This window comes from Lissotriton helveticus, chromosome 10, assembly GCF_964261635.1.
Source record: "Lissotriton helveticus chromosome 10, aLisHel1.1, whole genome shotgun sequence".
Lineage (NCBI taxonomy): Eukaryota > Metazoa > Chordata > Amphibia > Caudata > Salamandridae > Lissotriton > Lissotriton helveticus.
This window is the reverse complement of record NC_136071.1, coordinates 590,192,847-590,215,099: the sequence shown is the minus strand read 5'-3', so window position 1 is coordinate 590,215,099 and position 22,253 is coordinate 590,192,847. Positions and strand designations below refer to the sequence as shown.

At 47.2% G+C, this 22,253-nt stretch overlaps 39 non-coding genes across 39 annotated transcripts; all 39 read right to left on the bottom strand.

Annotated features, from left to right (window-relative positions):
• Window positions 1-345: 345 nt before the first annotated feature.
• Window positions 346-417, bottom strand: TRNAP-CGG (transfer RNA proline (anticodon CGG)). The gene has a single exon. It is a non-coding gene; the product is annotated as a tRNA-Pro (tRNA).
• Window positions 418-1,357: 940 nt separating this feature from the next.
• Window positions 1,358-1,469, bottom strand: TRNAL-CAA (transfer RNA leucine (anticodon CAA)). Its single transcript has 2 exons — window positions 1,432-1,469; window positions 1,358-1,403 (listed from the first exon to the last, which is right to left on the bottom strand). It is a non-coding gene; the product is annotated as a tRNA-Leu (tRNA).
• Window positions 1,470-1,765: 296 nt separating this feature from the next.
• TRNAV-AAC (transfer RNA valine (anticodon AAC)) lies at window positions 1,766-1,838 on the bottom strand. The gene has a single exon. It is a non-coding gene; the product is annotated as a tRNA-Val (tRNA).
• Window positions 1,839-2,224: 386 nt separating this feature from the next.
• Window positions 2,225-2,296, bottom strand: TRNAP-AGG (transfer RNA proline (anticodon AGG)). The gene has a single exon. It is a non-coding gene; the product is annotated as a tRNA-Pro (tRNA).
• A 434-nt stretch (window positions 2,297-2,730) lies between these two features.
• TRNAV-UAC (transfer RNA valine (anticodon UAC)) lies at window positions 2,731-2,803 on the bottom strand. The gene has a single exon. It is a non-coding gene; the product is annotated as a tRNA-Val (tRNA).
• A 384-nt stretch (window positions 2,804-3,187) lies between these two features.
• TRNAP-CGG (transfer RNA proline (anticodon CGG)) lies at window positions 3,188-3,259 on the bottom strand. The gene has a single exon. It is a non-coding gene; the product is annotated as a tRNA-Pro (tRNA).
• A 940-nt stretch (window positions 3,260-4,199) lies between these two features.
• TRNAL-CAA (transfer RNA leucine (anticodon CAA)) lies at window positions 4,200-4,311 on the bottom strand. The gene is made up of 2 exons: window positions 4,274-4,311; window positions 4,200-4,245 (listed from the first exon to the last, which is right to left on the bottom strand). It is a non-coding gene; the product is annotated as a tRNA-Leu (tRNA).
• Window positions 4,312-4,607: 296 nt separating this feature from the next.
• TRNAV-AAC (transfer RNA valine (anticodon AAC)) lies at window positions 4,608-4,680 on the bottom strand. The gene has a single exon. It is a non-coding gene; the product is annotated as a tRNA-Val (tRNA).
• A 386-nt stretch (window positions 4,681-5,066) lies between these two features.
• Window positions 5,067-5,138, bottom strand: TRNAP-AGG (transfer RNA proline (anticodon AGG)). Its single transcript has one exon. It is a non-coding gene; the product is annotated as a tRNA-Pro (tRNA).
• A 434-nt stretch (window positions 5,139-5,572) lies between these two features.
• Window positions 5,573-5,645, bottom strand: TRNAV-UAC (transfer RNA valine (anticodon UAC)). Its single transcript has one exon. It is a non-coding gene; the product is annotated as a tRNA-Val (tRNA).
• Window positions 5,646-6,029: 384 nt separating this feature from the next.
• Window positions 6,030-6,101, bottom strand: TRNAP-CGG (transfer RNA proline (anticodon CGG)). The gene has a single exon. It is a non-coding gene; the product is annotated as a tRNA-Pro (tRNA).
• Window positions 6,102-7,041: 940 nt separating this feature from the next.
• TRNAL-CAA (transfer RNA leucine (anticodon CAA)) lies at window positions 7,042-7,153 on the bottom strand. The gene is made up of 2 exons: window positions 7,116-7,153; window positions 7,042-7,087 (listed from the first exon to the last, which is right to left on the bottom strand). It is a non-coding gene; the product is annotated as a tRNA-Leu (tRNA).
• Window positions 7,154-7,449: 296 nt separating this feature from the next.
• TRNAV-AAC (transfer RNA valine (anticodon AAC)) lies at window positions 7,450-7,522 on the bottom strand. Its single transcript has one exon. It is a non-coding gene; the product is annotated as a tRNA-Val (tRNA).
• A 386-nt stretch (window positions 7,523-7,908) lies between these two features.
• On the bottom strand, window positions 7,909-7,980 carry TRNAP-AGG (transfer RNA proline (anticodon AGG)). The gene has a single exon. It is a non-coding gene; the product is annotated as a tRNA-Pro (tRNA).
• A 434-nt stretch (window positions 7,981-8,414) lies between these two features.
• Window positions 8,415-8,487, bottom strand: TRNAV-UAC (transfer RNA valine (anticodon UAC)). The gene has a single exon. It is a non-coding gene; the product is annotated as a tRNA-Val (tRNA).
• A 384-nt stretch (window positions 8,488-8,871) lies between these two features.
• Window positions 8,872-8,943, bottom strand: TRNAP-CGG (transfer RNA proline (anticodon CGG)). Its single transcript has one exon. It is a non-coding gene; the product is annotated as a tRNA-Pro (tRNA).
• Window positions 8,944-9,873: 930 nt separating this feature from the next.
• TRNAL-CAA (transfer RNA leucine (anticodon CAA)) lies at window positions 9,874-9,985 on the bottom strand. Its single transcript has 2 exons — window positions 9,948-9,985; window positions 9,874-9,919 (listed from the first exon to the last, which is right to left on the bottom strand). It is a non-coding gene; the product is annotated as a tRNA-Leu (tRNA).
• Window positions 9,986-10,281: 296 nt separating this feature from the next.
• TRNAV-AAC (transfer RNA valine (anticodon AAC)) lies at window positions 10,282-10,354 on the bottom strand. Its single transcript has one exon. It is a non-coding gene; the product is annotated as a tRNA-Val (tRNA).
• Window positions 10,355-10,740: 386 nt separating this feature from the next.
• TRNAP-AGG (transfer RNA proline (anticodon AGG)) lies at window positions 10,741-10,812 on the bottom strand. The gene has a single exon. It is a non-coding gene; the product is annotated as a tRNA-Pro (tRNA).
• A 434-nt stretch (window positions 10,813-11,246) lies between these two features.
• Window positions 11,247-11,319, bottom strand: TRNAV-UAC (transfer RNA valine (anticodon UAC)). Its single transcript has one exon. It is a non-coding gene; the product is annotated as a tRNA-Val (tRNA).
• A 384-nt stretch (window positions 11,320-11,703) lies between these two features.
• TRNAP-CGG (transfer RNA proline (anticodon CGG)) lies at window positions 11,704-11,775 on the bottom strand. Its single transcript has one exon. It is a non-coding gene; the product is annotated as a tRNA-Pro (tRNA).
• Window positions 11,776-12,715: 940 nt separating this feature from the next.
• On the bottom strand, window positions 12,716-12,827 carry TRNAL-CAA (transfer RNA leucine (anticodon CAA)). Its single transcript has 2 exons — window positions 12,790-12,827; window positions 12,716-12,761 (listed from the first exon to the last, which is right to left on the bottom strand). It is a non-coding gene; the product is annotated as a tRNA-Leu (tRNA).
• A 295-nt stretch (window positions 12,828-13,122) lies between these two features.
• Window positions 13,123-13,195, bottom strand: TRNAV-AAC (transfer RNA valine (anticodon AAC)). Its single transcript has one exon. It is a non-coding gene; the product is annotated as a tRNA-Val (tRNA).
• Window positions 13,196-13,581: 386 nt separating this feature from the next.
• Window positions 13,582-13,653, bottom strand: TRNAP-AGG (transfer RNA proline (anticodon AGG)). Its single transcript has one exon. It is a non-coding gene; the product is annotated as a tRNA-Pro (tRNA).
• A 434-nt stretch (window positions 13,654-14,087) lies between these two features.
• TRNAV-UAC (transfer RNA valine (anticodon UAC)) lies at window positions 14,088-14,160 on the bottom strand. Its single transcript has one exon. It is a non-coding gene; the product is annotated as a tRNA-Val (tRNA).
• Window positions 14,161-14,544: 384 nt separating this feature from the next.
• TRNAP-CGG (transfer RNA proline (anticodon CGG)) lies at window positions 14,545-14,616 on the bottom strand. Its single transcript has one exon. It is a non-coding gene; the product is annotated as a tRNA-Pro (tRNA).
• A 940-nt stretch (window positions 14,617-15,556) lies between these two features.
• On the bottom strand, window positions 15,557-15,668 carry TRNAL-CAA (transfer RNA leucine (anticodon CAA)). Its single transcript has 2 exons — window positions 15,631-15,668; window positions 15,557-15,602 (listed from the first exon to the last, which is right to left on the bottom strand). It is a non-coding gene; the product is annotated as a tRNA-Leu (tRNA).
• Window positions 15,669-15,963: 295 nt separating this feature from the next.
• TRNAV-AAC (transfer RNA valine (anticodon AAC)) lies at window positions 15,964-16,036 on the bottom strand. Its single transcript has one exon. It is a non-coding gene; the product is annotated as a tRNA-Val (tRNA).
• A 386-nt stretch (window positions 16,037-16,422) lies between these two features.
• Window positions 16,423-16,494, bottom strand: TRNAP-AGG (transfer RNA proline (anticodon AGG)). Its single transcript has one exon. It is a non-coding gene; the product is annotated as a tRNA-Pro (tRNA).
• Window positions 16,495-16,928: 434 nt separating this feature from the next.
• On the bottom strand, window positions 16,929-17,001 carry TRNAV-UAC (transfer RNA valine (anticodon UAC)). The gene has a single exon. It is a non-coding gene; the product is annotated as a tRNA-Val (tRNA).
• Window positions 17,002-17,385: 384 nt separating this feature from the next.
• TRNAP-CGG (transfer RNA proline (anticodon CGG)) lies at window positions 17,386-17,457 on the bottom strand. Its single transcript has one exon. It is a non-coding gene; the product is annotated as a tRNA-Pro (tRNA).
• Window positions 17,458-18,386: 929 nt separating this feature from the next.
• On the bottom strand, window positions 18,387-18,498 carry TRNAL-CAA (transfer RNA leucine (anticodon CAA)). Its single transcript has 2 exons — window positions 18,461-18,498; window positions 18,387-18,432 (listed from the first exon to the last, which is right to left on the bottom strand). It is a non-coding gene; the product is annotated as a tRNA-Leu (tRNA).
• A 295-nt stretch (window positions 18,499-18,793) lies between these two features.
• Window positions 18,794-18,866, bottom strand: TRNAV-AAC (transfer RNA valine (anticodon AAC)). Its single transcript has one exon. It is a non-coding gene; the product is annotated as a tRNA-Val (tRNA).
• A 385-nt stretch (window positions 18,867-19,251) lies between these two features.
• TRNAP-AGG (transfer RNA proline (anticodon AGG)) lies at window positions 19,252-19,323 on the bottom strand. Its single transcript has one exon. It is a non-coding gene; the product is annotated as a tRNA-Pro (tRNA).
• A 434-nt stretch (window positions 19,324-19,757) lies between these two features.
• Window positions 19,758-19,830, bottom strand: TRNAV-UAC (transfer RNA valine (anticodon UAC)). The gene has a single exon. It is a non-coding gene; the product is annotated as a tRNA-Val (tRNA).
• A 384-nt stretch (window positions 19,831-20,214) lies between these two features.
• TRNAP-UGG (transfer RNA proline (anticodon UGG)) lies at window positions 20,215-20,286 on the bottom strand. The gene has a single exon. It is a non-coding gene; the product is annotated as a tRNA-Pro (tRNA).
• A 940-nt stretch (window positions 20,287-21,226) lies between these two features.
• TRNAL-CAA (transfer RNA leucine (anticodon CAA)) lies at window positions 21,227-21,338 on the bottom strand. Its single transcript has 2 exons — window positions 21,301-21,338; window positions 21,227-21,272 (listed from the first exon to the last, which is right to left on the bottom strand). It is a non-coding gene; the product is annotated as a tRNA-Leu (tRNA).
• Window positions 21,339-21,634: 296 nt separating this feature from the next.
• On the bottom strand, window positions 21,635-21,707 carry TRNAV-AAC (transfer RNA valine (anticodon AAC)). The gene has a single exon. It is a non-coding gene; the product is annotated as a tRNA-Val (tRNA).
• A 386-nt stretch (window positions 21,708-22,093) lies between these two features.
• On the bottom strand, window positions 22,094-22,165 carry TRNAP-AGG (transfer RNA proline (anticodon AGG)). The gene has a single exon. It is a non-coding gene; the product is annotated as a tRNA-Pro (tRNA).
• Between the last annotated feature and the right edge of the window lie 88 nt (window positions 22,166-22,253).

Here is a 22,253-nt window from a genome sequence, read left to right as displayed (position 1 = left end):
GGAATGCACAGACTAAGGGCCAATGTCCTTGAAGCTCAAAGTTGGGCTCTCCTTACCCGGTCTCTATTTCTTTGGAAGACAGGAATGAGGACCACTTTTATTCCAAGAGGCGATTTTGAAACCATATCCTGAAATTACACTAGAAAAACACTATGCATGTAATGTTCCTACCATGCTGGTCTGGCCCAGAAAAGCAGTTGCAAAGAAGTCCTGCACTCCTTTATCCCGCCACAAGTGGAAAATAGCGTGCAGGGTAAGGAACTTTCTCGACATACACAGCGTCTTATAGCATTGAAAAGAAGAAATGCTCCTATATTACAAGCATCCTGAAAATGTCCACAGCATGGGCTCGTCCGGGATTTGAACCCGGGACCTCTCGCACCCGAAACGAGAATCATACCCCTAGACCAACGAGCCTGAGTGGCCAGGAGACATTTTGAACAATTTCTGAAGCGTCTTTCAGAAAAAAAGCAGGGCTATTTGGCTAGTCTCCCTCTAAGTGAGCCTCACAACGTAATGTTTTCTCTCAAGTTGTTGTTTTTTCACTCTAGCAAGAAAGGGGGCAGCCAATCTCCTATCAGCCAGTGAGCAGAAAAAAGGCACAGATGAGAACAGCAAGCACTTTCTGGCAATTGTTCTCCTCTGCAAGTCCTGGACCCTTGCCCCATAGACTTCCACACCAGAAGCAATGAAGGGCCCACCATTTCCTGCGCCTGAGAAAGAGGGGTTTGATATTTGGATTCAAACGCGCTCGCTCAGCGCTCGATCAGGCTCGATCAGGCGAGATTTATATGAGTGGTTCACAGGCCTGAAACACTCACCTGGGAGACCCAGAGTGGCTGACGTCTCAGTATAGCCATTGTTGGGCGAGTCACCTCCTTTCCTCCTGCCTCAATCTAGAATTGGCTGCAAATCATAAGAGAGAGTGCAATGCCCGTGTGCAGTGCCTACTCCCAGCTACCTCTCTGTCTTCCTTATGTAAATTAGAATTTGCAAGGGGGGACCAATGGCATTCTGCTCCTCCCACATAACCAGGAAGCCCTGTTGAACATGTCTGCCTGTGTTTTTGCAGGGACAGTGCCTTCTCTGCCCAAAAGGTGGCAGGAGAGCCTCACAACAAATGATGGGATCAACTGCTCAGTTAGAAACCCAGCATGGCAGTTACTGTGATGGAGTGCAAATTTAATGGAAGGTGTGCCTGAGGTGTCATTTCCAGAAATCCATGGAATTGTGATTAAGGGCCCAGCCTGATTGTTGGTGGATTTCTCTTCACATGCTACAGGTTCCTGCAAAGATTGTGGTGTTTGCCGGGAACGCACTGCAAAAAACAGGAAGATTTACGGGTGTAAAAGGGACCTGTCAGAAGTGGGATTTGAACCCACGCCTCCATGAGGAGAACAGAAGGCTCAGCTACACTGAAGATCAAGCTCTCTTGAGTCTGGCGCCTTAGACCACTCGGCCATCCTGACGGCTCATGAGGGGGGGCTTAGGTCTAACTCTTCTATCTGCACCTGCCAATGTTTCCACTTACAACCTTCACAGCAATGTCACAGGTGTAAAGGCCCCAACAATACAACATAGCTTAAACAAAATAAAAATAGGCACAAGAACGACCCCCAGATGATGGATGCAGATAACTTTGTTTCGTCTTGCAAAGGTAAAGAAAGTTTCCCACGACTCACTGTGTTCAAAGACCACCTCTTCTTAAACTTGCATTCAGATAATAAGGTTTTAGAGTGTGCACATAAAAGCAGCCAACGCTCAGTGTTTCTGCCCGGTCTCGAAACGGGGACCTTTCGCGTGTTAGGCGAACGTGATGACCACTACACTACAGAAACGACCTTGCTGCTTGCTACTGTTAAAGCAAAGTTCCTCTCAAGGCTTCACCCTACTTCTATTCTGCTGTATCAGCAGCGGCTCAGAATGTGCAGAACAAGTGTGAAAACCTCAGAGATATCATCCAACATGCTTGCAATTAGACGTATTCAAAATTTACTTGTGCAGGCATCGACAGACAAATATCTGATGCCTAAATGTCTGCGAGTACAGCTTGGGAAAGCATCACCTGGGACACACTGAGACTAAGCAGGTAGGCAGAAAAAGCACGGTGATCCATTTTTCTTCTGAGGTTAGGAATATGTTGCGCAACAATGCACCGAGTATTACTAGAAATAGTCAGGCATAGTGCATTTTTAGTACGATTTGTATGTTTAGCTCTAAAAAAGGGCTCGTCCGGGATTTGAACCCGGGACCTCTCGCACCCTAAGCGAGAATCATACCCCTAGACCAACGAGCCACGCAAGAGTCACCTCTGACACGGCTCCAGGGGTTAGTGGCAGCTAGTCAGTTAATGCTTCACCCAAAGCAAGCAACTGCACATGTTGCTCTCTTCTGCAATATGATTGCTGTCTTTTCCATGGCCGTCATCAAACAAGAAATTAAAAAGCCTCTGTCCTTCAGACAGTTTGTTTTCTCTAAGTGTCTGCTTGTGGTGAGGACAAGAAAAGCATTTCTGCTCTCATTCCTTGCTTTCATGAAGTAGGCCCACCCTTCAGAGCAAAGGGCGAGCAAGCGAATGGCGCAAGCTATCGTCACTTCTCTTTTCGAGCTGTCACTGAGATCCCTGGAGCACACTACGTCAGGTTGGTGAGGGATAGACAGCCTCTATTATCTCAGCTTTCCTATAAAGTCAGCCAGTAAAGGCAAACACTGTTAAAAACAGCAAACCGCTGTTTCTGCCCGGTCTCGAACCAGGGACCTTTCGCGTGTAAGGCGAACGTGATAACCACTACACTACAGAAACAGACACTAACTCAGGAATCTTGTTGGCATGTATTGGGCTGGAATGCACAGACTAAGGGCCAATGTCCTTGAAGCTCAAAGTTGGGCTCTCCTTACCCGGTCTCTATTTCTTTGGAAGACAGGAATGAGGACCACTTTTATTCCAAGAGGCGATTTTGAAACCATATCCTGAAATTACACTAGAAAAACACTATGCATGTAATGTTCCTACCATGCTGGTCTGGCCCAGAAAAGCAGTTGCAAAGAAGTCCTGCACTCCTTTATCCCGCCACAAGTGGAAAATAGCGTGCAGGGTAAGGAACTTTCTCGACATACACAGCGTCTTATAGCATTGAAAAGAAGAAATGCTCCTATATTACAAGCATCCTGAAAATGTCCACAGCATGGGCTCGTCCGGGATTTGAACCCGGGACCTCTCGCACCCGAAACGAGAATCATACCCCTAGACCAACGAGCCTGAGTGGCCAGGAGACATTTTGAACAATTTCTGAAGCGTCTTTCAGAAAAAAAGCAGGGCTATTTGGCTAGTCTCCCTCTAAGTGAGCCTCACAACGTAATGTTTTCTCTCAAGTTGTTGTTTTTTCACTCTAGCAAGAAAGGGGGCAGCCAATCTCCTATCAGCCAGTGAGCAGAAAAAAGGCACAGATGAGAACAGCAAGCACTTTCTGGCAATTGTTCTCCTCTGCAAGTCCTGGACCCTTGCCCCATAGACTTCCACACCAGAAGCAATGAAGGGCCCACCATTTCCTGCGCCTGAGAAAGAGGGGTTTGATATTTGGATTCAAACGCGCTCGCTCAGCGCTCGATCAGGCTCGATCAGGCGAGATTTATATGAGTGGTTCACAGGCCTGAAACACTCACCTGGGAGACCCAGAGTGGCTGACGTCTCAGTATAGCCATTGTTGGGCGAGTCACCTCCTTTCCTCCTGCCTCAATCTAGAATTGGCTGCAAATCATAAGAGAGAGTGCAATGCCCGTGTGCAGTGCCTACTCCCAGCTACCTCTCTGTCTTCCTTATGTAAATTAGAATTTGCAAGGGGGGACCAATGGCATTCTGCTCCTCCCACATAACCAGGAAGCCCTGTTGAACATGTCTGCCTGTGTTTTTGCAGGGACAGTGCCTTCTCTGCCCAAAAGGTGGCAGGAGAGCCTCACAACAAATGATGGGATCAACTGCTCAGTTAGAAACCCAGCATGGCAGTTACTGTGATGGAGTGCAAATTTAATGGAAGGTGTGCCTGAGGTGTCATTTCCAGAAATCCATGGAATTGTGATTAAGGGCCCAGCCTGATTGTTGGTGGATTTCTCTTCACATGCTACAGGTTCCTGCAAAGATTGTGGTGTTTGCCGGGAACGCACTGCAAAAAACAGGAAGATTTACGGGTGTAAAAGGGACCTGTCAGAAGTGGGATTTGAACCCACGCCTCCATGAGGAGAACAGAAGGCTCAGCTACACTGAAGATCAAGCTCTCTTGAGTCTGGCGCCTTAGACCACTCGGCCATCCTGACGGCTCATGAGGGGGGGCTTAGGTCTAACTCTTCTATCTGCACCTGCCAATGTTTCCACTTACAACCTTCACAGCAATGTCACAGGTGTAAAGGCCCCAACAATACAACATAGCTTAAACAAAATAAAAATAGGCACAAGAACGACCCCCAGATGATGGATGCAGATAACTTTGTTTCGTCTTGCAAAGGTAAAGAAAGTTTCCCACGACTCACTGTGTTCAAAGACCACCTCTTCTTAAACTTGCATTCAGATAATAAGGTTTTAGAGTGTGCACATAAAAGCAGCCAACGCTCAGTGTTTCTGCCCGGTCTCGAAACGGGGACCTTTCGCGTGTTAGGCGAACGTGATGACCACTACACTACAGAAACGACCTTGCTGCTTGCTACTGTTAAAGCAAAGTTCCTCTCAAGGCTTCACCCTACTTCTATTCTGCTGTATCAGCAGCGGCTCAGAATGTGCAGAACAAGTGTGAAAACCTCAGAGATATCATCCAACATGCTTGCAATTAGACGTATTCAAAATTTACTTGTGCAGGCATCGACAGACAAATATCTGATGCCTAAATGTCTGCGAGTACAGCTTGGGAAAGCATCACCTGGGACACACTGAGACTAAGCAGGTAGGCAGAAAAAGCACGGTGATCCATTTTTCTACTGAGGTTAGGAATATGTTAAGCAAAAAATCAACCGAGTATTACTAGAAATAGTCAGGCATAGTGCATTTTTAGTACGATTTGTATGTTTAGCTCTAAAAAGGGCTCGTCCGGGATTTGAACCCGGGACCTCTCGCACCCTAAGCGAGAATCATACCCCTAGACCAACGAGCCACGCAAGAGTCACCTCTGACATGGCTCCAGGGGTTAGTGGCAGCTAGTCGGTGAATGCTTCACCCAAAGCAAGCAACTGCACATGTTGCTCTCTTCTGCAATATGATTGCTGTCTTTTCCATGGCCGTCATCAAACAAGAAATTAAAAAGCCTCTGTCCTTCAGACAGTTTGTTTTCTCTAAGTGTCTGCTTGCGGTGAGGACAAGAAAAGCATTTCTGCTCTCATTCCTTGCTTTCATGAAGTAGGCCCACCCTTCAGAGCAAAGGGCGAGCAAGCGAATGGCGCAAGCTATCGTCACTTCTCTTTTCGAGCTGTCACTGAGATCCCTGGAGCACACTACGTCAGGTTGGTGAGGGATAGACAGCCTCTATTATCTCAGCTTTCCTATAAAGTCAGCCAGTAAAGGCAAACACTGTTAAAAACAGCAAACCGCTGTTTCTGCCCGGTCTCGAACCAGGGACCTTTCGCGTGTAAGGCGAACGTGATAACCACTACACTACAGAAACAGACACTAACTCAGGAATCTTGTTGGCATGTATTGGGCTGGAATGCACAGACTAAGGGCCAATGTCCTTGAAGCTCAAAGTTGGGCTCTCCTTACCCGGTCTCTATTTCTTTGGAAGACAGGAATGAGGACCACTTTTATTCCAAGAGGCGATTTTGAAACCATATCCTGAAATTACACTAGAAAAACACTATGCATGTAATGTTCCTACCATGCTGGTCTGGCCCAGAAAAGCAGTTGCAAAGAAGTCCTGCACTCCTTTATCCCGCCACAAGTGGAAAATAGCGTGCAGGGTAAGGAACTTTCTCGACATACACAGCGTCTTATAGCATTGAAAAGAAGAAATGCTCCTATATTACAAGCATCCTGAAAATGTCCACAGCATGGGCTCGTCCGGGATTTGAACCCAGGACCTCTCGCACCCGAAGCGAGAATCATACCCCTAGACCAACGAGCCTGAGTGGCCAGGAGACATTTTGAACAATTTCTGAAGCGTCTTTCAGAAAAAAAGCAGGGCTATTTGGCTAGTCTCCCTCTAAGTGAGCCTCACAACGTCATGTTTTCTCTCAAGTTGTTGTTTTTTCACTCTAGCAAGAAAGGGGGCAGCCAATCTCCTATCAGCCAGTGAGCAGAAAAAAGGCACAGATGAGAACAGCAAGCACTTTCTGGCAATTGTTCTCCTCTGCAAGTCCTGGACCCTTGCCCCATAGACTTCCACACCAGAAGCAATGAAGGGCCCACCATTTCCTGCGCCTGAGAAAGAGGGGTTTGATATTTGGATTCAAACGCGCTCGCTCAGCGCTCGATCAGGCTCAATCAGGCGAGATTTATATGAGTGGCTCACAGGCCTGAAACACTCACCTGGGAGACCCAGAGTGGCTGACTTCTCAGTATAGCCATTGTTGGGCGAGTCACCTCCTTTCCTCCTGCCTCAATCTAGAATTGGCTGCAAATCATAAGAGAGAGTGCAATGCCCGTGTGCAGTGCCTACTCCCAGCTACCTCTCTGTCTTCCTTATGTAAATTAGAATTTGCAAGGGGGGACCAATGGCATTCTGCTCCTCCCACATAACCAGGAAGCCCTGTTGAACATGTCTGCCTGTGTTTTTGCAGGGACAGTGCCTTCTCTGCCCAAAAGGTGGCAGGAGAGCCTCACAACAAATGATGGGATCAACTGCTCAGTTAGAAACCCAGCATGGCAGTTACTGTGATGGAGTGCAAATTTAATGGAAGGTGTGCCTGAGGTGTCATTTCCAGAAATCCATGGAATTGTGATTAAGGGCCCAGCCTGATTGTTGGTGGATTTCTCTTCACATGCTACAGGTTCCTGCAAAGATTGTGGTGTTTGCCGGGAACGCACTGCAAAAAACAGGAAGATTTACGGGTGTAAAAGGGACCTGTCAGAAGTGGGATTTGAACCCACGCCTCCATGAGGAGAACAGAAGGCTCAGCTACACTGAAGATCAAGCTCTCTTGAGTCTGGCGCCTTAGACCACTCGGCCATCCTGACGGCTCATGAGGGGGGGCTTAGGTCTAACTCTTCTATCTGCACCTGCCAATGTTTCCACTTACAACCTTCACAGCAATGTCACAGGTGTAAAGGCCCCAACAATACAACATAGCTTAAACAAAATAAAAATAGGCACAAGAACGACCCCCAGATGATGGATGCAGATAACTTTGTTTCGTCTTGCAAAGGTAAAGAAAGTTTCCCACGACTCACTGTGTTCAAAGACCACCTCTTCTTAAACTTGCATTCAGATAATAAGGTTTTAGAGTGTGCACATAAAAGCAGCCAACGCTCAGTGTTTCTGCCCGGTCTCGAAACGGGGACCTTTCGCGTGTTAGGCGAACGTGATGACCACTACACTACAGAAACGACCTTGCTGCTTGCTACTGTTAAAGCAAAGTTCCTCTCAAGGCTTCACCCTACTTCTATTCTGCTGTATCAGCAGCGGCTCAGAATGTGCAGAACAAGTGTGAAAACCTCAGAGATATCATCCAACATGCTTGCAATTAGACGTATTCAAAATTTACTTGTGCAGGCATCGACAGACAAATATCTGATGCCTAAATGTCTGCGAGTACAGCTTGGGAAAGCATCACCTGGGACACACTGAGACTAAGCAGGTAGGCAGAAAAAGCACGGTGATCCATTTTTCTACTGAGGTTAGGAATATGTTAAGCAAAAAATCAACCGAGTATTACTAGAAATAGTCAGGCATAGTGCATTTTTAGTACGATTTGTATGTTTAGCTCTAAAAAGGGCTCGTCCGGGATTTGAACCCGGGACCTCTCGCACCCTAAGCGAGAATCATACCCCTAGACCAACGAGCCACGCAAGAGTCACCTCTGACATGGCTCCAGGGGTTAGTGGCAGCTAGTCGGTGAATGCTTCACCCAAAGCAAGCAACTGCACATGTTGCTCTCTTCTGCAATATGATTGCTGTCTTTTCCATGGCCGTCATCAAACAAGAAATTAAAAAGCCTCTGTCCTTCAGACAGTTTGTTTTCTCTAAGTGTCTGCTTGCGGTGAGGACAAGAAAAGCATTTCTGCTCTCATTCCTTGCCTTCATGAAGTAGGCCCACCCTTCAGAGCAAAGGGCGAGCAAGCGAATGGCGCAAGCTATCGTCACTTCTCTTTTCGAGCTGTCACTGAGATCCCTGGAGCACACTACGTCAGGTTGGTGAGGGATAGACAGCCTCTATTATCTCAGCTTTCCTATAAAGTCAGCCAGTAAAGGCAAACACTGTTAAAAACAGCAAACCGCTGTTTCTGCCCGGTCTCGAACCAGGGACCTTTCGCGTGTAAGGCGAACGTGATAACCACTACACTACAGAAACAGACACTAACTCAGGAATCTTGTTGGCATGTATTGGGCTGGAATGCACAGACTAAGGGCCAATGTCCTTGAAGCTCAAAGTTGGGCTCTCCTTACCCGGTCTCTATTTCTTTGGAAGACAGGAATGAGGACCACTTTTATTCCAAGAGGCGATTTTGAAACCATATCCTGAAATTACACTAGAAAAACACTATGCATGTAATGTTCCTACCATGCTGGTCTGGCCCAGAAAAGCAGTTGCAAAGAAGTCCTGCACTCCTTTATCCCGCCACAAGTGGAAAATAGCGTGCAGGGTAAGGAACTTTCTCGACATACACAGCGTCTTATAGCATTGAAAAGAAGAAATGCTCCTATATTACAAGCATCCTGAAAATGTCCACAGCATGGGCTCGTCCGGGATTTGAACCCAGGACCTCTCGCACCCGAAGCGAGAATCATACCCCTAGACCAACGAGCCTGAGTGGCCAGGAGACATTTTGAACAATTTCTGAAGCGTCTTTCAGAAAAAAAGCAGGGCTATTTGGCTAGTCTCCCTCTAAGTGAGCCTCACAACGTCATGTTTTCTCTCAAGTTGTTGTTTTTTCACTCTAGCAAGAAAGGGGGCAGCCAATCTCCTATCAGCCAGTGAGCAGAAAAAAGGCACAGATGAGAACAGCAAGCACTTTCTGGCAATTGTTCTCCTCTGCAAGTCCTGGACCCTTGCCCCATAGACTTCCACACCAGAAGCAATGAAGGGCCCACCATTTCCTGCGCCTGAGAAAGAGGGGTTTGATATTTGGATTCAAACGCGCTCGCTCAGCGCTCGATCAGGCGAGATTTATATGAGTGGCTCACAGGCCTGAAACACTCACCTGGGAGACCCAGAGTGGCTGACTTCTCAGTATAGCCATTGTTGGGCGAGTCACCTCCTTTCCTCCTGCCTCAATCTAGAATTGGCTGAAAATCATAAGAGAGAGTGCAATGCCCGTGTGCAGTGCCTACTCCCAGCTACCTCTCTGTCTTCCTTATGTAAATTAGAATTTGCAAGGGGGGACCAATGGCATTCTGCTCCTCCCACATAACCAGGAAGCCCTGTTGAACATGTCTGCCTGTGTTTTTGCAGGGACAGTGCATTCTCTGCCCAAAAGGTGGCAGGAGAGCCTCACAACAAATGATGGGATCAACTGCTCAGTTAGAAACCCAGCATGGCAGTTACTGTGATGGAGTGCAAATTTAATGGAAGGTGTGCCTGAGGTGTCATTTCCAGAAATCCATGGAATTGTGATTAAGGGCCCAGCCTGATTGTTGGTGGATTTCTCTTCACATGCTACAGGTTCCTGCAAAGATTGTGGTGTTTGCCGGGAACGCACTGCAAAAAACAGGAAGATTTACGGGTGTAAAAGGGACCTGTCAGAAGTGGGATTTGAACCCACGCCTCCATGAGGAGAACAGAAGGCTCAGCTACACTGAAGATCAAGCTCTCTTGAGTCTGGCGCCTTAGACCACTCGGCCATCCTGACGGCTCATGAGGGGGGGCTTAGGTCTAACTCTTCTATCTGCACCTGCCAATGTTTCCACTTACAACCTTCACAGCAATGTCACAGGTGTAAAGGCCCCAACAATACAACATAGCTTAAACAAAATAAAAATAGGCACAAGAACGACCCCCAGATGATGGATGCAGATAACTTTGTTTCGTCTTGCAAAGGTAAAGAAAGTTTCCCACGACTCACTGTGTTCAAAGACCACCTCTTCTTAAACTTGCATTCAGATAATAAGGTTTTAGAGTGTGCACATAAAAGCAGCCAACGCTCAGTGTTTCTGCCCGGTCTCGAAACGGGGACCTTTCGCGTGTTAGGCGAACGTGATGACCACTACACTACAGAAACGACCTTGCTGCTTGCTACTGTTAAAGCAAAGTTCCTCTCAAGGCTTCACCCTACTTCTATTCTGCTGTATCAGCAGCGGCTCAGAATGTGCAGAACAAGTGTGAAAACCTCAGAGATATCATCCAACATGCTTGCAATTAGACGTATTCAAAATTTACTTGTGCAGGCATCGACAGACAAATATCTGATGCCTAAATGTCTGCGAGTACAGCTTGGGAAAGCATCACCTGGGACACACTGAGACTAAGCAGGTAGGCAGAAAAAGCACGGTGATCCATTTTTCTACTGAGGTTAGGAATATGTTAAGCAAAAAATCAACCGAGTATTACTAGAAATAGTCAGGCATAGTGCATTTTTAGTACGATTTGTATGTTTAGCTCTAAAAAGGGCTCGTCCGGGATTTGAACCCGGGACCTCTCGCACCCTAAGCGAGAATCATACCCCTAGACCAACGAGCCACGCAAGAGTCACCTCTGACATGGCTCCAGGGGTTAGTGGCAGCTAGTCGGTGAATGCTTCACCCAAAGCAAGCAACTGCACATGTTGCTCTCTTCTGCAATATGATTGCTGTCTTTTCCATGGCCGTCATCAAACAAGAAATTAAAAAGCCTCCGTCCTTCAGACAGTTTGTTTTCTCTAAGTGTCTGCTTGCGGTGAGGACAAGAAAAGCATTTCTGCTCTCATTCCTTGCTTTCATGAAGTAGGCCCACCCTTCAGAGCAAAGGGCGAGCAAGCGAATGGCGCAAGCTATCGTCACTTCTCTTTTCGAGCTGTCACTGAGATCCCTGGAGCACACTACGTCAGGTTGGTGAGGGATAGACAGCCTCTATTATCTCAGCTTTCCTATAAAGTCAGCCAGTAAAGGCAAACACTGTTAAAAACAGCAAACCGCTGTTTCTGCCCGGTCTCGAACCAGGGACCTTTCGCGTGTAAGGCGAACGTGATAACCACTACACTACAGAAACAGACACTAACTCAGGATTCTTGTTGGCATGTATTGGGCTGGAATGCACAGACTAAGGGCCAATGTCCTTGAAGCTCAAAGTTGGGCTCTCCTTACCCGGTCTCTATTTCTTTGGAAGACAGGAATGAGGACCACTTTTATTCCAAGAGGCGATTTTGAAACCATATCCTGAAATTACACTAGAAAAACACTATGCATGTAATGTTCCTACCATGCTGGTCTGGCCCAGAAAAGCAGTTGCAAAGAAGTCCTGCACTCCTTTATCCCGCCACAAGTGGAAAATAGCGTGCAGGGTAAGGAACTTTCTCGACATACACAGCGTCTTATAGCATTGAAAAGAAGAAATGCTCCTATATTACAAGCATCCTGAAAATGTCCACAGCATGGGCTCGTCCGGGATTTGAACCCAGGACCTCTCGCACCCGAAGCGAGAATCATACCCCTAGACCAACGAGCCTGAGTGGCCAGGAGACATTTTGAACAATTTCTGAAGCGTCTTTCAGAAAAAAAGCAGGGCTATTTGGCTAGTCTCCCTCTAAGTGAGCCTCACAACGTCATGTTTTCTCTCAAGTTGTTGTTTTTTCACTCTAGCAAGAAAGGGGGCAGCCAATCTCCTATCAGCCAGTGAGCAGAAAAAAGGCACAGATGAGAACAGCAAGCACTTTCTGGCAATTGTTCTCCTCTGCAAGTCCTGGACCCTTGCCCCATAGACTTCCACACCAGAAGCAATGAAGGGCCCACCATTTCCTGCGCCTGAGAAAGAGGGGTTTGATATTTGGATTCAAACGCGCTCGCTCAGCGCTCGATCAGGCTCAATCAGGCGAGATTTATATGAGTGGCTCACAGGCCTGAAACACTCACCTGGGAGACCCAGAGTGGCTGACTTCTCAGTATAGCCATTGTTGGGCGAGTCACCTCCTTTCCTCCTGCCTCAATCTAGAATTGGCTGCAAATCATAAGAGAGAGTGCAATGCCCGTGTGCAGTGCCTACTCCCAGCTACCTCTCTGTCTTCCTTATGTAAATTAGAATTTGCAAGGGGGGACCAATGGCATTCTGCTCCTCCCACATAACCAGGAAGCCCTGTTGAACATGTCTGCCTGTGTTTTTGCAGGGACAGTGCCTTCTCTGCCCAAAAGGTGGCAGGAGAGCCTCACAACAAATGATGGGATCAACTGCTTAGTTAGAAACCCAGCATGGCAGTTACTGTGATGGAGTGCAAATTTAATGGAAGGTGTGCCTGAGGTGTCATTTCCAGAAATCCATGGAATTGTGATTGAGGGCCCAGCCTGATTGTTGGTGGATTTCTCTTCACATGCTACAGGTTCCTGCAAAGATTGTGGTGTTTGCCGGGAACGCACTGCAAAAAACAGGAAGATTTACGGGTGTAAACGGGACCTGTCAGAAGTGGGATTTGAACCCACGCCTCCATGAGGAGACCAGAAGGCTCAGCTACACTGAAGATCAAGCTCTCTTGAGTCTGGCGCCTTAGACCACTCGGCCATCCTGACGGCTCATGAGGGGGGTTTAGGTCTAACTCTTCTATCTGCACCTGCCAATGTTTCCACTTACAACCTTCACAGCAATGTCACAGGTGTAAAGGCCCCAACAATACAACATAGCTTAAACAAAATAAAAATAGGCACAAGAACGACCCCCAGATGATGGATGCAGATAACTTTGTTTCGTCTTGCAAAGGTAAAGAAAGTTTCCCACGGCTCACTGTGTTCAAAGACCACCTCTTCTTAAACTTGCATTCAGATAATAAGGTTTTAGAGTGTGCACATAAAAGCAGCCAACGCTCAGTGTTTCTGCCCGGTCTCGAACCGGGGACCTTTCGCGTGTTAGGCGAACGTGATGACCACTACACTACAGAAACGACCTTGCTGCTTGCTACTGTTAAAGCAAAGTTCCTCTCAAGGCTTCACCCTACTTCTATTCTGCTGTATCAGCAGCGGCTCAGAATGTGCAGAACAAGTGTGAAAACCTCAGAGATATCATCCAACATGCTTGCAATTAGACGTATTCAAAATTTACTTGTGCAGGCATCGACAGACAAATATCTGATGCCTAAATGTCTGCGAGTACAGCTTGGGAAAGCATCACCTGGGACACACTGAGACTAAGCAGGTAGGCAGAAAAAGCACGGTGATCCATTTTTCTTCTGAGGTTAGGAATATGTTGCGCAACAATGCACCGAGTATTACTAGAAATAGTCAGGCATAGTGCATTTTTAGTACGATTTGTATGTTTAGCTCTAAAAAAGGGCTCGTCCGGGATTTGAACCCGGGACCTCTCGCACCCTAAGCGAGAATCATACCCCTAGACCAACGAGCCACGCAAGAGTCACCTCTGACACGGCTCCAGGGGTTAGTGGCAGCTAGTCAGTGAATGCTTCACCCAAAGCAAGCAACTGCACATGTTGCTCTCTTCTGCAATATGATTGCTGTCTTTTCCATGGCCGTCATCAAACAAGAAATTAAAAAGCCTCTGTCCTTCAGACAGTTTGTTTTCTCTAAGTGTCTGCTTGTGGTGAGGACAAGAAAAGCATTTCTGCTCTCATTCCTTGCTTTCATGAAGTAGGCCCACCCTTCAGAGCAAAGGGCGAGCAAGCGAATGGCGCAAGCTATCGTCACTTCTCTTTTCGAGCTGTCACTGAGATCCCTGGAGCACACTACGTCAGGTTGGTGAGGGATAGACAGCCTCTATTATCTCAGCTTTCCTATAAAGTCAGCCAGTAAAGGCAAACACTGTTAAAAACAGCAAACCGCTGTTTCTGCCCGGTCTCGAACCAGGGACCTTTCGCGTGTAAGGCGAACGTGATAACCACTACACTACAGAAACAGACACTAACTCAGGAATCTTGTTGGCATGTATTGGGCTGGAATGCACAGACTAAGGGCCAATGTCCTTGAAGCTCAAAGTTGGGCTCTCCTTACCCGGTCTCTATTTCTTTGGAAGACAGGAATGAGGACCACTTTTATTCCAAGAGGCGATTTTGAAACCATATCCTGAAATTACACTAGAAAAACACTATGCATGTAATGTTCCTACCATGCTGGTCTGGCCCAGAAAAGCAGTTGCAAAGAAGTCCTGCACTCCTTTATCCCGCCACAAGTGGAAAATAGCGTGCAGGGTAAGGAACTTTCTCGACATACACAGCGTCTTATAGCATTGAAAAGAAGAAATGCTCCTATATTACAAGCATCCTGAAAATGTCCACAGCATGGGCTCGTCCGGGATTTGAACCCGGGACCTCTCGCACCCGAAACGAGAATCATACCCCTAGACCAACGAGCCTGAGTGGCCAGGAGACATTTTGAACAATTTCTGAAGCGTCTTTCAGAAAAAAAGCAGGGCTATTTGGCTAGTCTCCCTCTAAGTGAGCCTCACAACGTAATGTTTTCTCTCAAGTTGTTGTTTTTTCACTCTAGCAAGAAAGGGGGCAGCCAATCTCCTATCAGCCAGTGAGCAGAAAAAAGGCACAGATGAGAACAGCAAGCACTTTCTGGCAATTGTTCTCCTCTGCAAGTCCTGGACCCTTGCCCCATAGACTTCCACACCAGAAGCAATGAAGGGCCCACCATTTCCTGCGCCTGAGAAAGAGGGGTTTGATATTTGGATTCAAACGCGCTCGCTCAGCGCTCGATCAGGCTCGATCAGGCGAGATTTATATGAGTGGCTCACAGGCCTGAAACACTCACCTGGGAGACCCAGAGTGGCTGACTTCTCAGTATAGCCATTGTTGGGCGAGTCACCTCCTTTCCTCCTGCCTCAATCTAGAATTGGCTGCAAATCATAAGAGAGAGTGCAATGCCCGTGTGCAGTGCCTACTCCCAGCTACCTCTCTGTCTTCCTTATGTAAATTAGAATTTGCAAGGGGGGACCAATGGCATTCTGCTCCTCCCACATAACCAGGAAGCCCTGTTGAACATGTCTGCCTGTGTTTTTGCAGGGACAGTGCCTTCTCTGCCCAAAAGGTGGCAGGAGAACCTCACAACAAATGATGGGATCAACTGCTTAGTTAGAAACCCAGCATGGCAGTTACTGTGATGGAGTGCAAGTTTAATGGAAGGTGTGCCTGAGGTGTCATTTCCAGAAATCCATGGAATTGTGATTGAGGGCCCAGCCTGATTGTTGGTGGATTTCTCTTCACATGCTACAGGTTCCTGCAAAGATTGTGGTGTTTGCCGGGAACGCACTGCAAAAAACAGGAAGATTTACGGGTGTAAAAGGGACCTGTCAGAAGTGGGATTTGAACCCACGCCTCCATGAGGAGACCAGAAGGCTCAGCTACACTGAAGATCAAGCTCTCTTGAGTCTGGCGCCTTAGACCACTCGGCCATCCTGACGGCTCATGAGGGGGGCTTAGGTCTAACTCTTCTATCTGCACCTGCCAATGTTTCCACTTACAACCTTCACAGCAATGTCACAGGTGTAAAGGCCCCAACAATACAACATAGCTTAAACAAAATAAAAATAGGCACAAGAACGACCCCCAGATGACGGATGCAGATAACTTTGTTTCGTCTTGCAAAGGTAAAGAAAGTTTCCCACGGCTCACTGTGTTCAAAGACCACCTCTTCTTAAACTTGCATTCAGATAATAAGGTTTTAGAGTGTGCACATAAAAGCAGCCAACGCTCAGTGTTTCTGCCCGGCCTCGAACCGGGGACCTTTCGCGTGTTAGGCGAACGTGATGACCACTACACTACAGAAACGACCTTGCTGCTTGCTACTGTTAAAGCAAAGTTCCTCTCAAGGCTTCACCCTACTTCTATTCTGCTGTATCAGCAGCGGCTCAGAATGTGCAGAACAAGTGTGAAAACCTCAGAGATATCATCCAACATGCTTGCAATTAGACGTATTCAAAATTTACTTGTGCAGGCATCGACAGACAAATATCTGATGCCTAAATGTCTGCGAGTACAGCTTGGGAAAGCATCACCTGGGACACACTGAGACTAAGCAGGTAGGCAGAAAAAGCACGGTGATCCCTTTTTCTACTGAGGTTAGGAATATGTTAAGCAAAAAATCAACCGAGTATTACTAGAAATAGTCAGGCATAGTGCATTTTTAGTACGATTTGTATGTTTAGCTCTAAAAAGGGCTCGTCCGGGATTTGAACCCGGGACCTCTCGCACCCTAAGCAAGAATCATACCCCTAGACCAACGAGCCACGCAAGAGTCACCTCTGACATGGCTCCAGGGGTTAGTGGCAGCTAGTCGGTGAATGCTTCACCCAAAGCAAGCAACTGCACATGTTGCTCTCTTCTGCAATATGATTGCTGTCTTTTCCATGGCCGTCATCAAACAAGAAATTAAAAAGCCTCTGTCCTTCAGACAGTTTGTTTTCTCTAAGTGTCTGCTTGCGGTGAGGACAAGAAAAGCATTTCTGCTCTCATTCCTTGCTTTCATGAAGTAGGCCCACCCTTCAGAGCAAAGGGCGAGCAAGCGAATGGCGCAAGCTATCGTCACTTCTCTTTTCGAGCTGTCACTGAGATCCCTGGAGCACACTACGTCAGGTTGGTGAGGGATAGACAGCCTCTATTATCTCAGCTTTCCTATAAAGTCAGCCAGTAAAGGCAAACACTGTTAAAAACAGCAAACCGCTGTTTCTGCCCGGTCTCGAACCAGGGACCTTTCGCGTGTAAGGCGAACGTGATAACCACTACACTACAGAAACAGACACTAACTCAGGAATCTTGTTGGCATGTATTGGGCTGGAATGCACAGACTAAGGGCCAATGTCCTTGAAGCTCAAAGTTGGGCTCTCCTTACCCGGTCTCTATTTCTTTGGAAGACAGGAATGAGGACCACTTTTATTCCAAGAGGCGATTTTGAAACCATATCCTGAAATTACACTAGAAAAACACTATGCATGTAATGTTCCTACCATGCTGGTCTGGCCCAGAAAAGCAGTTGCAAAGAAGTCCTGCACTCCTTTATCCCGCCACAAGTGGAAAATAGCGTGCAGGGTAAGGAACTTTCTCGACATACACAGCGTCTTATAGCATTGAAAAGAAGAAATGCTCCTATATTACAAGCATCCTGAAAATGTCCACAGCATGGGCTCGTCCGGGATTTGAACCCAGGACCTCTCGCACCCGAAGCGAGAATCATACCCCTAGACCAACGAGCCTGAGTGGCCAGGAGACATTTTGAACAATTTCTGAAGCGTCTTTCAGAAAAAAAGCAGGGCTATTTGGCTAGTCTCCCTCTAAGTGAGCCTCACAACGTCATGTTTTCTCTCAAGTTGTTGTTTTTTCACTCTAGCAAGAAAGGGGGCAGCCAATCTCCTATCAGCCAGTGAGCAGAAAAAAGGCACAGATGAGAACAGCAAGCACTTTCTGGCAATTGTTCTCCTCTGCAAGTCCTGGACCCTTGCCCCATAGACTTCCACACCAGAAGCAATGAAGGGCCCACCATTTCCTGCGCCTGAGAAAGAGGGGTTTGATATTTGGATTCAAACGCGCTCGATCAGGCTCAATCAGGCGAGATTTATATGAGTGGCTCACAGGCCTGAAACACTCACCTGGGAGACCCAGAGTGGCTGACTTCTCAGTATAGCCATTGTTGGGCGAGTCACCTCCTTTCCTCCTGCCTCAATCTAGAATTGGCTGCAAATCATAAGAGAGAGTGCAATGCCCGTGTGCAGTGCCTACTCCCAGCTACCTCTCTGTCTTCCTTATGTAAATTAGAATTTGCAAGGGGGGACCAATGGCATTCTGCTCCTCCCACATAACCAGGAAGCCCTGTTGAACATGTCTGCCTGTGTTTTTGCAGGGACAGTGCCTTCTCTGCCCAAAAGGTGGCAGGAGAGCCTCACAACAAATGATGGGATCAACTGCTTAGTTAGAAACCCAGCATGGCAGTTACTGTGATGGAGTGCAAATTTAATGGAAGGTGTGCCTGAGGTGTCATTTCCAGAAATCCATGGAATTGTGATTGAGGGCCCAGCCTGATTGTTGGTGGATTTCTCTTCACATGCTACAGGTTCCTGCAAAGATTGTGGTGTTTGCCGGGAACGCACTGCAAAAAACAGGAAGATTTACGGGTGTAAAAGGGACCTGTCAGAAGTGGGATTTGAACCCACGCCTCCATGAGGAGACCAGAAGGCTCAGCTACACTGAAGATCAAGCTCTCTTGAGTCTGGCGCCTTAGACCACTCGGCCATCCTGACGGCTCATGAGGGGGGCTTAGGTCTAACTCTTCTATCTGCACCTGCCAATGTTTCCACTTACAACCTTCACAGCAATGTCACAGGTGTAAAGGCCCCAACAATACAACATAGCTTAAACAAAATAAAAATAGGCACAAGAACGACCCCCAGATGATGGATGCAGATAACTTTGTTTCGTCTTGCAAAGGTAAAGAAAGTTTCCCACGGCTCACTGTGTTCAAAGACCACCTCTTCTTAAACTTGCATTCAGATAATAAGGTTTTAGAGTGTGCACATAAAAGCAGCCAACGCTCAGTGTTTCTGCCCGGTCTCGAACCGGGGACCTTTCGCGTGTTAGGCGAACGTGATGACCACTACACTGCAGAAACGACCTTGCTGCTTGCTACTGTTAAAGCAAAGTTCCTCTCAAGGCTTCACCCTACTTCTATTCTGCTGTATCAGCAGCGGCTCAGAATGTGCAGAACAAGTGTGAAAACCTCAGAGATATCATCCAACATGCTTGCAATTAGACGTATTCAAAATTTACTTGTGCAGGCATCGACAGACAAATATCTGATGCCTAAATGTCTGCGAGTACAGCTTGGGAAAGCATCACCTGGGACACACTGAGACTAAGCAGGTAGGCAGAAAAAGCACGGTGATCCATTTTTCTTCTGAGGTTAGGAATATGTTGCGCAACAATGCACCGAGTATTACTAGAAATAGTCAGGCATAGTGCATTTTTAGTACGATTTGTATGTTTAGCTCTAAAAAGGGCTCGTCCGGGATTTGAACCCGGGACCTCTCGCACCCTAAGCGAGAATCATACCCCTAGACCAACGAGCCACGCAAGAGTCACCTCTGACACGGCTCCAGGGGTTAGTGGCAGCTAGTCAGTGAATGCTTCACCCAAAGCAAGCAACTGCACATGTTGCTCTCTTCTGCAATATGATTGCTGTCTTTTCCATGGCCGTCATCAAACAAGAAATTAAAAAGCCTCTGTCCTTCAGACAGTTTGTTTTCTCTAAGTGTCTGCTTGTGGTGAGGACAAGAAAAGCATTTCTGCTCTCATTCCTTGCTTTCATGAAGTAGGCCCACCCTTCAGAGCAAAGGGCGAGCAAGCGAATGGCGCAAGCTATCGTCACTTCTCTTTTCGAGCTGTCACTGAGATCCCTGGAGCACACTACGTCAGGTTGGTGAGGGATAGACAGCCTCTATTATCTCAGCTTTCCTATAAAGTCAGCCAGTAAAGGCAAACACTGTTAAAAACAGCAAACCGCTGTTTCTGCCCGGTCTCGAACCAGGGACCTTTCGCGTGTAAGGCGAACGTGATAACCACTACACTACAGAAACAGACACTAACTCAGGAATCTTGTTGGCATGTATTGGGCTGGAATGCACAGACTAAGGGCCAATGTCCTTGAAGCTCAAAGTTGGGCTCTCCTTACCCGGTCTCTATTTCTTTGGAAGACAGGAATGAGGACCACTTTTATTCCAAGAGGCGATTTTGAAACCATATCCTGAAATTACACTAGAAAAACACTATGCATGTAATGTTCCTACCATGCTGGTCTGGCCCAGAAAAGCAGTTGCAAAGAAGTCCTGCACTCCTTTATCCCGCCACAAGTGGAAAATAGCGTGCAGGGTAAGGAACTTTCTCGACATACACAGCGTCTTATAGCATTGAAAAGAAGAAATGCTCCTATATTACAAGCATCCTGAAAATGTCCACAGCATGGGCTCGTCCGGGATTTGAACCCGGGACCTCTCGCACCCAAAGCGAGAATCATACCCCTAGACCAACGAGCCTGAGTGGCCAGGAGACATTTTGAACAATTTCTGAAGCGTCTTTCAGAAAAAAAGCAGGGCTATTTGGCTAGTCTCCCTCTAAGTGAGCCTCACAACGTCATGTTTTCTCTCAAGTTGTTGTTTTTTCACTCTAGCAAGAAAGGGGGCAGCCAATCTCCTATCAGCCAGTGAGCAGAAAAAAGGCACAGATGAGAACAGCAAGCACTTTCTGGCAATTGTTCTCCTCTGCAAGTCCTGGACCCTTGCCCCATAGACTTCCACACCAGAAGCAATGAAGGGCCCACCATTTCCTGCGCCTGAGAAAGAGGGGTTTGATATTTGGATTCAAACGCGCTCGCTCAGCGCTCGATCAGGCTCGATCAGGCGAGATTTATATGAGTGGTTCACAGGCCTGAAACACTCACCTGGGAGACCCAGAGTGGCTGACTTCTCAGTATAGCCATTGTTGGGCGAGTCACCTCCTTTCCTCCTGCCTCAATCTAGAATTGGCTGCAAATCATAAGAGAGAGTGCAATGCCCGTGTGCAGTGCCTACTCCCAGCTACCTCTCTGTCTTCCTTATGTAAATTAGAATTTGCAAGGGGGGACCAATGGCATTCTGCTCCTCCCACATAACCAGGAAGCCCTGTTGAACATGTCTGCCTGTGTTTTTGCAGGGACAGTGCCTTCGCTGCCCAAAAGGTGGCAGGAGAGCCTCACAACAAATGATGGGATCAACTGCTCAGTTAGAAACCCAGCATGGCAGTTACTGTGATGGAGTGCAAATTTAATGGAAGGTGTGCCTGAGGTGTCATTTCCAGAAATCCATGGAATTGTGATTAAGGGCCCAGCCTGATTGTTGGTGGATTTCTCTTCACATGCTACAGGTTCCTGCAAAGATTGTGGTGTTTGCCGGGAACGCACTGCAAAAAACAGGAAGATTTACGGGTGTAAAAGGGACCTGTCAGAAGTGGGATTTGAACCCACGCCTCCATGAGGAGACCAGAAGGCTCAGCTACACTGAAGATCAAGCTCTCTTGAGTCTGGCGCCTTAGACCACTCGGCCATCCTGACGGCTCATGAGGGGGGGCTTAGGTCTAACTCTTCTATCTGCACCTGCCAATGTTTCCACTTACAACCTTCACAGCAATGTCACAGGTGTAAAGGCCCCAACAATACAACATAGCTTAAACAAAATAAAAATAGGCACAAGAACGACCCCCAGATGATGGATGCAGATAACTTTGTTTCGTCTTGCAAAGGTAAAGAAAGTTTCCCACGGCTCACTGTGTTCAAAGACCACCTCTTCTTAAACTTGCATTCAGATAATAAGGTTTTAGAGTGTGCACATAAAAGCAGCCAACGCTCAGTGTTTCTGCCCGGTATCGAACCAGGGACCTTTCGCGTGTTAGGCGAACGTGATGACCACTACACTACAGAAACGACCTTGCTGCTTGCTACTGTTAAAGCAAAGTTCCTCTCAAGGCTTCACCCTACTTCTATTCTGCTGTATCAGCAGCGGCTCAGAATGTGCAGAACAAGTGTGAAAACCTCAGAGATATCATCCAACATGCTTGCAATTAGACGTATTCAAAATTTACTTGTGCAGGCATCGACAGACAAATATCTGATGCCTAAATGTCTGCGAGTACAGCTTGGGAAAGCATCACCTGGGACACACTGAGACTAAGCAGGTAGGCAGAAAAAGCACGGTGATCCATTTTTCTACTGAGGTTAGGAATATGTTAAGCAAAAAATCAACCGAGTATTACTAGAAATAGTCAGGCATAGTGCATTTTTAGTACGATTTGTATGTTTAGCTCAAAAAAGGGCTCGTCCGGGATTTGAACCCGGGACCTCTCGCACCCTAAGCAAGAATCATACCCCTAGACCAACGAGCCACGCAAGAGTCACCTCTGACATGGCTCCAGGGGTTAGTGGCAGCTAGTCGGTGAATGCTTCACCCAAAGCAAGCAACTGCACATGTTG